This window comes from Rhynchophorus ferrugineus, unplaced genomic scaffold (genome assembly GCF_030347505.1).
Source record: "Rhynchophorus ferrugineus isolate W39M unplaced genomic scaffold, kcgeb_rfMv2 rfM3, whole genome shotgun sequence".
Lineage (NCBI taxonomy): Eukaryota > Metazoa > Arthropoda > Insecta > Coleoptera > Curculionidae > Rhynchophorus > Rhynchophorus ferrugineus.
Window position 1 is genome coordinate 65,203,392 of NW_027472582.1, and position 12,524 is coordinate 65,215,915.

The following is a 12,524-nucleotide window of genomic DNA, read 5'->3' on the forward strand; positions in this document are numbered from 1 at the left end:
TTTCCTCTACTGATGCTGCGAATACTTTTTTAAAGAACATTTAATATTGCTGTTGTGTTTTTTTAAAAAAATTACTTTTAAAAAGTGGTTCTTTATCTTAATATCTATATTAATATCTGTTATTATCTTGGCTAATTTAAGATTTAATAGTGTTTTTTTGTGGGTTTGAATTTTGCTCAGGGTAATTTAATTTATGTTTGTGACTGTCTTTATGGAAGATACTTTAATATTGGATGTCTATTTTAGTTAAAACATTGCACTTTCAATATTCCTTATTTCAAATTACCTCATGTTATTTTTAACTATCTAAGTGGATGTGACAATTTGTTAAAATCACTAAAAATATATATCAATTTTTTTATTACGTCGTATATTAGATATGCTTAGTAAAACCTTTATTTAGAAACTAATTTTTTGGTATTTTTTTCTTGTTTTTTATCAATAAACAAGATGAGTGCGGAATAAAAACATCTATATGTATTTTCCAAATTAAAATTTAATTATATTAGAACCTCTATACCTAAATACTAAACTTCCTACATTTACCAGCTTTTTATTTATGTTAAGTTATATGTATTATCAAGTGCGAATATAAGAAAAAAACAGAAGAACTTATATTAAACTTAGAGGCACTATATAACACCGGTCTTCTTTTATGAAATACAATACAACGTTAATTCATATCGTAATTGAACTTAATATTTTAAAAACAATTTTGTAGCAACCTGTTGACTGCCCTTTATTCATAACTATTTTATACCGTTCGAATATTTTTAACACTTTTATGGAACTGTCCCTGGCTGATGCTCGGAATATTCACTTAAAGAAAACTTATTAATATTTTTTGTGTATTTAAAAGTGATTCTTTATCTTAGTACCTATATTAGTATCTAACAATCTAAAAAGTATCTAAATTATTTTATATAAATTTTGGGTGAGATTAGATTTTATGGTGTTTTTTTCATGATTGATGTTATTATTGTTATATAATTCATTGTTAGAGTTTATTTTAAATTAATTAATACCATTATATTACCATCTATTATGAATTGGAGTATTGTAATTTCAATATTCATCACCTCACTCTTATTTTTAACTACTGTAATGGATTTTACAATTTGTTAAAATAACTATAAAGAAATATCAATCTTCTGATTACATGATTATATATATATATATATATATATATATATATATATATATATATATATATATATATATATATATATTATCCAAATTAAAACAAAACTGATTTACTTAAGCTAAAGTTAGAATCAATACTCTTCAACTATACAAGTTCGTGTGGTTTGCTTTGTTTTAATATTTTGAATTTTTGCGCGTTGTCTAGTAGCTGTATTCTTTCCATGCTGCTATGATTAGTGCTCTTCTTCCATGTTTTAATGGCAAATCTTAAGTAACCTCTCGTACATCTATTTAATTTCGAGCTCATCGTGTAGTTCTTCGTTAGTTGCGCAGCCATAAGTATTAATAATTAATCGAATATCTTTATTTTGTCCTTAGCAACTCAATATTTGTATCCCATAAGTTCAATTGTAGCTTATGACTAACCAGTACAGTTTTTTGATTTCGAGTCCAAAATGGTGTATAAAAATGTACATGGCAAATTTATAATTTCAAATCATTTATTTAATCATTATTATTTAAATCATCATTAAATTAAATGCTTCAATCCAATAACTTTAGTGTTATATATACATTTATATAATGTATAATGACATAATGACCTTGATATTATATAATAATATCGAGTGGCCGAGCACCAATAAAATAGTAAATTCACTATTAATTGGTTACTGAGATATAACCATATCTTTAAATATATTAGCGATTATAAAAAAAATATTCACCCACACTAAAATATTTTTGGGAACACAAAAATGTTCATTGTGCGGGGAAAGATTCATTCAAACCCATATCAATACTACGCAGCAATGGCCTTTGTATGGTCGAGTCTGTTGCCTCTTTTTTTTGTTATGGCGAATGTATGAGAACGGTAATGTTATTATGGTAATGGCATTAAGGGAATTGTCAACTATTCCATGGCAACTTGTTGATTGTAAAAAATTATTTGAAATTTCTTTGATGGCGATATATATTACATTATTAATATTTAACGTTGCAAACTTTTTTTCGTTCCAGTTTCGTTCCTGATTTTGTTTATAAATAATCTTTAATATAATAAATTAAAATAAATGTAAGTGTAAGTTTTGTATTAGTTTTTACATAGATAATATTATTGAATTTTTGGTTCATTCTAATTTATATGACAATATATATTATATATAACATTTCTTAACTCGAAATCTTCCATGTTAAACTTTTCAAATACTAAAATAAATACGTAGGATTTTTATTATATGGGTGTTTATTAATCACTGAGGATTTTATTTAAAATTAATTCTCTTTTTTAAATCTATTTTTTAAAAATGATTTCAACAACCTCAGTTTTTGACTTCTATAGCGGTTTTATTCATTTATAAAGGAGCGACTGAAGAAGTCAATGAACGTGGACCTTCAAGTTTAGTTTGTTTATTATATTTTTGAAGTGAGTATATTCGGTAGCATAAAGTAAAAACTTCAATGGAATAAATTATACTTATGACGGCTTACAAATTTTTCATTCAAATTGTAGTTTTTCTGTTGATATTTTTGCATTATTTAACAATGTATTTTATATTTATTTATCAAACCTTGTTTTAAAATCTGTTTCAAACATTATTGTAATTGGGATTAAATGCTACAATTCGCGGTTATTGGTTTTCTCTTTTGGCATTTAATATTAAGGTAAGATAATTTTTCATTATATTGTCGATTATTTAAGGTTCTATTTCACGAATACTTGACTTAAATGGGCAACGAATATCACTAAAAATACTGACAACAACTTAAACAATAACTTTAAAACTTAATGCTCAATATATCGATTATCTATATTCCTAAATCATTTAATGATGCTGAGCTATGTGTATTTACATCACCCGTTGATGTTCCAACCAAAATTGATAAAAAATTGTTTTATTTTTCCCATACCTCTGCAATAGCAGAACATATTTAACAAACCTTATAATTTCAAACGTAGCGTTATTGTTAATTTTGATACAACGCACATGTCAAAACTATACCGACGACTTAAACAGATTTTCGATACTTGTAGAGCAGAATCATACACTCAGGTTATATTGCTTCAGATATTTTATTCAAAGAATAGCATGTAAATTAAAAGGGTCTCTTAAAATACATTACATCAGTTATAACACTACTAATAATGATTGTTTTAACACTACTAATTCAGACGTTTATAACCTATTTTTAAATTTTCAATATTTCATATTTTATAAGTGTTTAATCGAAGTTGTACTTCGGTCTGTGATTTATTCATTATTTATAATTGAAATTAGATCACTAATAATTAGTAAATTGAAAAATCGCCAAGTAAGTTTACTGCAGTTCAAATAATTTATACAGAAAAATGAAGTTAATAAAGTATTTTCACAAGTATATATCCGTTTTTCCCTTCCTTAGACCAAAGTCAGCTTTTTTTCACAATAGATATCGATATATTAAAACTTCCGAGTTAAAAATGTATAAGTTAAAGTTAAGAGTTAAATATTTATAATTTTTAATCTGTTATTCGTATAGCATTGGAAACTATCGACTGAAAACGACCATCGACTGTTTAGTAATTGACTACTTTTTACTATCGACTATTTCAGTCGTCTTCTTTTAGTTATTATTTTTGGTTTTACTAGTTTCCTTTGACTGATTTTAAACGTTCTGAGTCTATCGCCCTAGCCACGCCCTTGACAAAAATGTATCCAATTTATGCTTACATAGATTTATATGTAATATATATGTAAAAAGATTAAAATTGTGAATGATGAATAGTAAAATACTTTTGACAAGTTTTTATGGCAATAGTAGGTAATATTTCGATTACTTTCTCGATTTTTGTTAAAAAATATTTCCGTTCAATTATAAATAAAGCGTTTACTTTATTTTAAAAAGCTGTTGTAGTTATTGTGCGATCATTTTTAATTATGTCATGGATTAGTTTTTTTTTCTATGATTAGTTATATGTTTCATTTTTATTTAGTATTTATGGTTATAAATACTAATAAAAAGTTTAGTTTTTAGGTTTTGCTTAAGTTCTATTATATTGTTTATATTTATTATCGTATGTTATTTAAAAATAGCAATTAACATTTTAATATACAATAATATATTTGTGGGGTATTATTCCATTCCATAGAAAAAATCCTTTCTGCAGATTCACAGGACATTCAAATATAAAAGTAATTCAACTGGGTTTAAAACTATTAAATTAATTTTAATAGTTTTCAATAATTATTTTTTTCCTTTTCTAATTTAAAGTTAGTAAACGATGGCAAAAATCTATGAACTGGGCTTCGAATTGCTTGCTCATCCACCGTACTCTCCAGATCTCGCCCCCAGCGATTATTTCCTGTTCTGAGATCTCAAGAGAATGCAACCTAGGAAGACATTTTCGTCGAATGAGGAGGAAAAGTTGGAGGGTCGCTATAATCAGTGTATCACCCTTGAAGGGAATTATCTATTATTTGTGTTTTACTATGGTAGACCGGGGACTTTTCAATTGTTCTGTTAGAATTAGAAATAAAGAAATAATGTTTATTAGCTGTAGTAGTTTTTCAAAATGTATCACCATGCCAATTAACGGATTTATAATAACTTACAAAAATTAAAATTGTATTGAAATAAATTTCAATAAATTCAAAAGTGACGAAATTTTATTATATTATGCATTTTTGCGTACGAACAAGCAAAAAAAATCCGCGATCCTTAACAACATTTGACATATATTTACGTTAGATCGCATACCTATTCATGCACTCGACAAGAGCGTGTATATTACGACTCACAAAGAGCAAATCCCTCACCTACATCGAAAACGTTCTCGGTAACTACACAAATATTCATTGTGCGATCCAGTCTGAGTGAGATTCATTCTATCCCGTCTCAATACGTCGTGGCAATAACCCTTATACGGCTGATGCCTGGCGCCTCTTTTTTCTATTATGGTAAATGTATAAGAATGGCAATATTATTATGGTAATGCCATTAAGTGTGTTGCCAACAATGCGACGGCAACCTGTTGACTGCATTTCACGGACAACAAAATTATTTGATAACAAATACCGAGACGACACAAAAGATGTCTGGCAGTGTGCTCGGCGGTTTTTGTTTTGTTCCGGTGCTGGTGGAGAATGGAGTTTCGTGGACGTTCGCATTCAACGGGTGAGAAGGGGGAGATACTGTTTTGTATTGTTTGTTTGTTCACGTGCTTATTTTGATGGATATTTTTTAATTTATTAGTGGATTAAATTCGTACGCGGGGACATGGCCGAGGTCTGGGACAACTGGGGCAAGATTTCACATTGTTATTGTACGTCGTGTTATGTAAAAGCTTTTGAATATATCATGTTTTGAAGAAACGATGAACAAATCACTTTGTACTCAATATTTATATATAAATTTGAAACGAACTTTTTAAATAATTTTTAATAAATGTTGTTGTAAATGCTTTTTATACAAATATGTTTTTATGTTATATTTATACATATATCTAAATGATATCTCTCGGTGAATGTGTCAAGTATTACCGTAAACAACTGCTAAATTCGATGCCTCAGACATTTCCTTAGCAGGTCAATCGAAGAATCATCGCCCTACCATAGCAAAACACATTTTTTTGGCAAAATTAGTTTTTTTTATTCAACATAATTCCATTCAATTGTGATACACTGATTATAGCAACCCTCCAACTTTTCGATACCATTTTTGTAGTACGATTTGTCCTTTGCTTCAAAATAGGCTCCCAGCGAGCATTATTTTGAGATCTGAGAACAGGAAATAGTCGATGGGGGGCATATCTAGAGAATACGGTGGATGAGGAAGCAATTCGAAACCCAATTCATGGATTTTTAACACGTTGCATTGTCTTGCTGAAGCAGCACTTTCTTTTCCTTCACATGCGGCCGTTTTTCGGCGATTTCTTCCTTCAAACGGTCCAATAACGGTATGTAATAGTCGCTGTTGATAGTTCTTCCTTTTTTAAGAGAATCAATGAAAATTATTTCATGTGCATCCCAAAATACAGACCTCATAACCTTGCCAGCCGACTGTTGCGTTTTCCCACGCTTTGGAGCGGGTTTATTGTGTGCAGTCTACTCTGATGACTGTTGATTGGACTTCGGAGTGACATAATGGAGTCATGTTTTATCCATTGTCACATATCGACGCAAAATCTCGGGTTTGTTACGCTGGATCCTCTTCAAATAGCACCCACTTTACACAGAGCTTTCTCATACCCAAATATTCGTAAATTATATGATGTAGACGTTTAGTTAGTATCTCTAGAGAGTCTGCTTTTTCATCCAAATTCAATTTACGGTCATTCAAAATCATTAATTGGATTTTTTAAATGTTTTCGTCCGTAACAATCTCTTTTGGGCGCCCACTGCGTTTACCGTCTTCGGTGCTTATTTCACCACGTCTAATCTTAGCATAACAAACCTTGATGGTTGATTTCCCTGGGTCAGTGTCCGAAAACTTGGCATCAGGCCAAGTTTTTGCTTCAAATGTATTTTTACCCTTCAAAAAGCAATATTTTATAAACATGCAAAAGTCCTTTTTATCCATTTTTTTTCACGATAACAAAAGTTGCTTCACTCAAAATATTATAATTCACAAACTAATGACCCGACAGCTGTCAAATTTATACACACATCTTCTGACGGTTAGGGCTAACTAAAAAACGTATGGATTCAGTTCTAGTAGCGCCATCTATGTGTCTGACAGGGATTTCAATTGACCTGTTTGCTCTTGATGAACGTGTCAAATATCATTGCAAATAACCGTTCAATTCGATGCATTTGATATTACTCTATATGAAATAATTATTTTTTCATTAGAATTTATTTAGTTATTCAGAGTGTTCTGATGCCAATGATGGAACGCTCAAAATTGCATTTTCCACATTTCATACTTGATTAGTGTTTGATTTGAAAACGAAAAACGAAAAATTTGAAAATTTGAAAAAAAAAATCAAATAGAAACATGAGTTCTAATCATCTTTAAAATTTCGTTTTTAGAATCCATGTTACTAAAGCAACTATATCTCCGAAAATAACTTAAATTTTGAACCAATCTCTTAAAGGGTTAACTTTTGAAAATATGTAAAAAAATTTAATTTCTAGAATAGAATACCTCGTTAAATATATTTTTTTATATCTTAATTTTTTTTCTTACCAACGAGGTTTTATCTGGATTGGACCTACTGTTTAACGTGGGCTTCGAAACACGATAAAACATTCATTCCAGAAGAAGACATCACCGGATTACCCGGACTGGTTACCGGCGTGACTGGGATCATTTTCCTTGTCGGATTTTACACTCTTGCCTAAGGACAATCACAAATATTAAACAATCACAAACATAAATTTACGACCATGCCCCAGCAGGATTCGAACCCGGGACTATAGCATCAGCAGGAGGACCGTCCTGCCACCTTTACCACTGCGCTAACCAAGCCGGCTTTCTAAGATATTGCTCTAAGTTACAAATAATGCATTTTAGAAATTATATTTACAATTTATAAGTAATTAAGAAATAACGAAAACAAAATTGTATTTATCGCAATATTATGATAATTTTCCTTCAGTATTTAAAAACGTGATGATGCAAATAGACTGGTTATTGGTATACGATTCTTCTATTGTTCTATCGAAACGATATTGCCTGTAATAAAGACATAATTTAATAAATCACATATCGATTTTCCCATTGTTCGTATTCATAAGGGCCGAGGGTCCAGAATCGCTTAAACTATCGTAACCGTTTCGCGTTCCGCCGAACACCATCAATTCGGCATGGTGTAAACTTGACGAGAGATGTGCGGTACGTACGATCGAGAAGGGTTCGGAGAAGGGAACGACAATTATTTTGCGACCATGACAACTCCAGTGCAGAGGGATTAATTAACCCCTTCGGTTAGTCGCGCTCCTCTCGCCGCCGCCCCCTCTCGCCCCACGGATCATGGTTATTAAAAGTTACACGCAAATGAATGTGAATCATTGCACTATTTCTCAAGTGGTTTTAGAGGCTTTACGATACGGAGGGGTTGGTCACCCGAAATGAAATTTTAATTCAAAGAAGATCGGAGGGTTTTTTTTTCAGCGGCAATGAGGGGGTGATTATTACCCGTTTAATGTTGAAGAAAAATGACGGTTTTATTGATAAGTATCACTGTAAACAGTTCTGGACGAAGAGAAATGAATAATAACAAAGCTTTTTTAGGTTTAATGGCTTAATTCAGTGTCATCCTTGGCCTTATTATTTTTGCTGAATTTTATTTGTACACAATATTGATGTATTTGCATTTATATCTGTTTCTGCATAAGTTTAAGAAAGTTTATTTTTGCTGATACAAAGTTTGTATGAGAAGTTTCACGAAAAAAAAATTAATGAATTTAATTAAATTAATTTTCATAACTAACAAAATCTATTTTTCAATGAATTATGGGTCTTAAAATAATAAAAACAATAACCGGAAAAAAATACAAGAACTATCACAGAAGAGGGTAAAATTATTATCATTCACATTCAATGCTATATTACGAACTAATTATTTCTCGCATCTGGAAAGTAACTCAAATAATAATGATTCTCAAACCAAGTACCTGTACATAAAGAAATTCAATTGTATAAACAACAATACAAAAAGTGTATAGACTGAACAAAATAAATATGGACTTCACGCCAAAAGATATTGTTCAGCTCTATTCCTAGACATATCTCGGGCCTTTGATAAAGTTTGGCGTACGGTATTGCTGGTTAAATTAAAGAAACTTCTCCCTCGTCCGGACTATGAGGTACTAAAATCTTATCTTGCAGATCGTCATTTTACTGTAAAACAATTCTAAGAATATCCCATATTACGTGCAATATATTCAGGAATTTCGCAAGGTGTCCAGTACTATGTTTTTTATACACAGCCGATTTACCTACAACAAAAATAACCACTGTGACAACATAAGCAGATGATACGGCAGGCTTAGCTTCTCATGAAGATCCAGATATGGCATTAATGTACCTAAAGCAACCTGAAAATGTATAATCAACTATAAATATACCTAAATCAAATATAAAAATGGCTCAAAAGATAACGTATAAAAGCCAACGAAACAAAATCCAATCATATAACTTTTAGCTGCTCCGTAGAAGAACATGTCCACCAGTCTATATCAAAAATTGTTAACTCTCGCAAGCAGAAGATGCTTGGATCTTGGTATGAACCTAGATCGACGCCTAGCTTGGAAGAAGCACATACTCGCCAAACGGAAACAATTTGGACTTAAACTCTACTAAATGTACTGGCTTTTATCAGACGCAAATCCAAGTTATCATTAGATAACATGATATTATTGTGTAAATCTATTCTCAAGCTTATAGGGTCATATGGAACCCAACTATGGGGAATCGCCAGCAGGTCTAATATATCCACCATACAACTGTTTCAAAATAAAGTGTAGCGTGCTATTGTCGATGCTCTGTACTATGTTTCAAATTAAGTGATACTAGGCGATATTCCTCTAGAACCAATTACGAGTGTAATTCAATGTGTTTGTGTGAAGTACTTCGAAAGAGTGCATCCCAATGTACTCCCTAATGAGCTAAATATGTAAAGTGACAGTGAAGTGCATGGACTAAAACATCTAGCACCATTCGATATAATTATTGGATATATATATAGATTTGGAATAAACTTTAGAATAAGACTAATTAATTAAAATAGTATCTTAAACAGGAGATCATATAATGAACTAATTTTCTATATGCCATGTATATATATAATATAAACATAACAAACACTTATTGCCCTCTGGATAGATTGCGGAACTACTAAGCGTAATAAAAGAACAATAAAACGTTATACATAACTAAACTAATTTAGAATGTTAATCATTTTATTCAGGTGCGCTTGTACTTGAGTGGCACATATCATATATTACATATTGTTTGTTTTCGTGTAGTATCATTTATAGCATAGAGTACACATCTCCAGACACATTAGTAATTTAGTACTTTTCATTTTCCGATATTCCTAGCTGTCGTTTCTATGGGAAGTACTCTGGTGCTATGAGTTGTTAATGGGTAGATTGCAATTTTATGTTAAGTTTACCTATACATTATTTATGAATTAGTTCCGTTTCAAAGTTGTCTAAAGTGATGGCCAGTGTATACAATCGAGAGCAGAGGAAAAATACATTTTCAATATCCTTTGTTTGTTGAAGATTTTATTCGAAAGTGTTAGGCATCGATGAAAATTGTGCCTCATTTGATGATTTTGTTGCATTCACTCTTGCTATGTCTCGCTAATGTTCTCGTTGTGAGTCACTGGTAATTGATATTTCGAAAAGAACAAAGAAGTTAAATAATTAAAAAGAAAAATAGCAACGTCGGTTCGAGAAGCTGTAATAATATAGCAATAAGGTAGCAGAACTTTTAGTTTTAGTGTCCATTTTGATTTCATAAATATTGCTGAACTATTTTACTTTGTTTTTATTTATAAACTTGAATGAAATTGCTTTCAGTTGTTCTTCAAGTCACTTTGTCATATATTCCGAGACATTTATATCACTTTTTCTAGGAAAGAAACCATCATTTACCACCGATTTAAATTTAGGTCCAACTTTTTGTATTAATTTATATTAAGTATAAGTTTTTGTCGGAAGATTAATTTTAATATTTTCAGGCAATTTTCTTTCATAATTTCAATAACAGTACTTCACCGAAATAAAACGTATATCTACTGTTCTAATCTCACTAATATATATTTTATAGTTTTAGGGATAATGCTCGGTTCGTCGAACGTTTGACGTAGATATTATGCTTCATCTTTGAAATGGAAGTTGGTTTATATATAGAATTTAATAAATGAAAGTCGGATGTTATATAACCATATGAATTTCTCGCATTCTTGCCCAGTTATTTACCTTTCATTCTGCAGTTTTTTCAATTATTCGTAGTAGATATCCATGGTCTGATCCCTCTCTGATCAGTTTCTGTGACTTTGTAATGAAGTTCCTTCCTCTTAGTCCACCAGGTTCAATCAATATACTAAGTTGTCGAAAACCTTCTTAGACGCTAACCATTAGGACATTAAGACTTTATTTTTTATGACTGCACATATTCTTCTAGAAATTACTAAATATACGACAGTTCGGTAAGCAGTGTGAAATGAGTGCCAAATTACACATTAGTGGGTGTAATAATGAGAAAAAAATAAAGATATTAATGTGCTACGGACTATCTGTTCTTACATTATAATGTGGCTGTTATCTGTATTGAAATACACCATATTTGACATCAGTTTTGTTTTATTTCTTTAATTTTTATTAATTTTTTCAATGCAATTACTTAGTTTATTTAGTTCAGTTTTCAAAATTGTCTAAAGTGATGGCCAGTGTATACAATCCAAATCAGAGTGAAAATTATTTTTCAATACCCCTTTTTTTTGTTGAAGTGTTTTTTCGAATGTGTGTTAGACATCGATGAAAGCTGGGTCTCATTTGATGATTTTGTTACGTTGGCTCTTGTTGTGAATCGCTAATGCTCTTTATATGACCTAATACTTGATATTTTCACAAGAACAAATAAATTAAAGAAATCATATTGCAACGTCAGATCGAGAAGCTGCAATAACATGGCAACAAAACAGCAATACCTTTATTTATGAAATGAGTGCCAAATTATTTGTCGAAATCATATGGAATATTATATAGTTTCTGTACACTTCTTTTAGTACATTAGTGGGTGTAATAACGAGAAAAAAATCAAGGTATTAATGTGCTATGGACTATCTGCTGTTAAATTATAATGTGGTTGTTACCGGTATTGAAATACACCATATTTGACATCAGTTTTGTTTTTCTTTAATTTTTATTAATTTTTTCAATGCACTTATTTAGTTTATTTAGTTCAGTTTTCAAAATTCTCTAGTGATGGCCAGTGTATATAGTCTAAATCAGAGTGAAAATTATTATTCAATACCCCTTTTTTTTTGTTGAAGTGTTTTTTGGAATGTGTGTTAGACATCGATGAAAGCTGTGTCTCATTTGATGATTTTGTTCCGTTGGATCTCGCTGTGAATCACTAATGTTCTTTATATAACCTAATACTTGATATTTTTACAAGAACAAATAAATTAAAGAAATCATTTTGTAACGTCAGTTTGAGAAGCTCCAATAAAATAGCAACAAAATAGCAATACCTTTATTTATAGTTTTATGTTATCGTTTTTACTTTTTGAAATTTACCGAACTATTTTACTCAGTTTTGATTTATAAACTTGAACGAAATTTCTTTCAGCTGTTCTTCATATGTCTCTCTTTGTTCCTTCGTTATTATATATCTCTAGACATTTATATCTCTTTTTGTGGGAAAGAAACCATCATTTACCACCC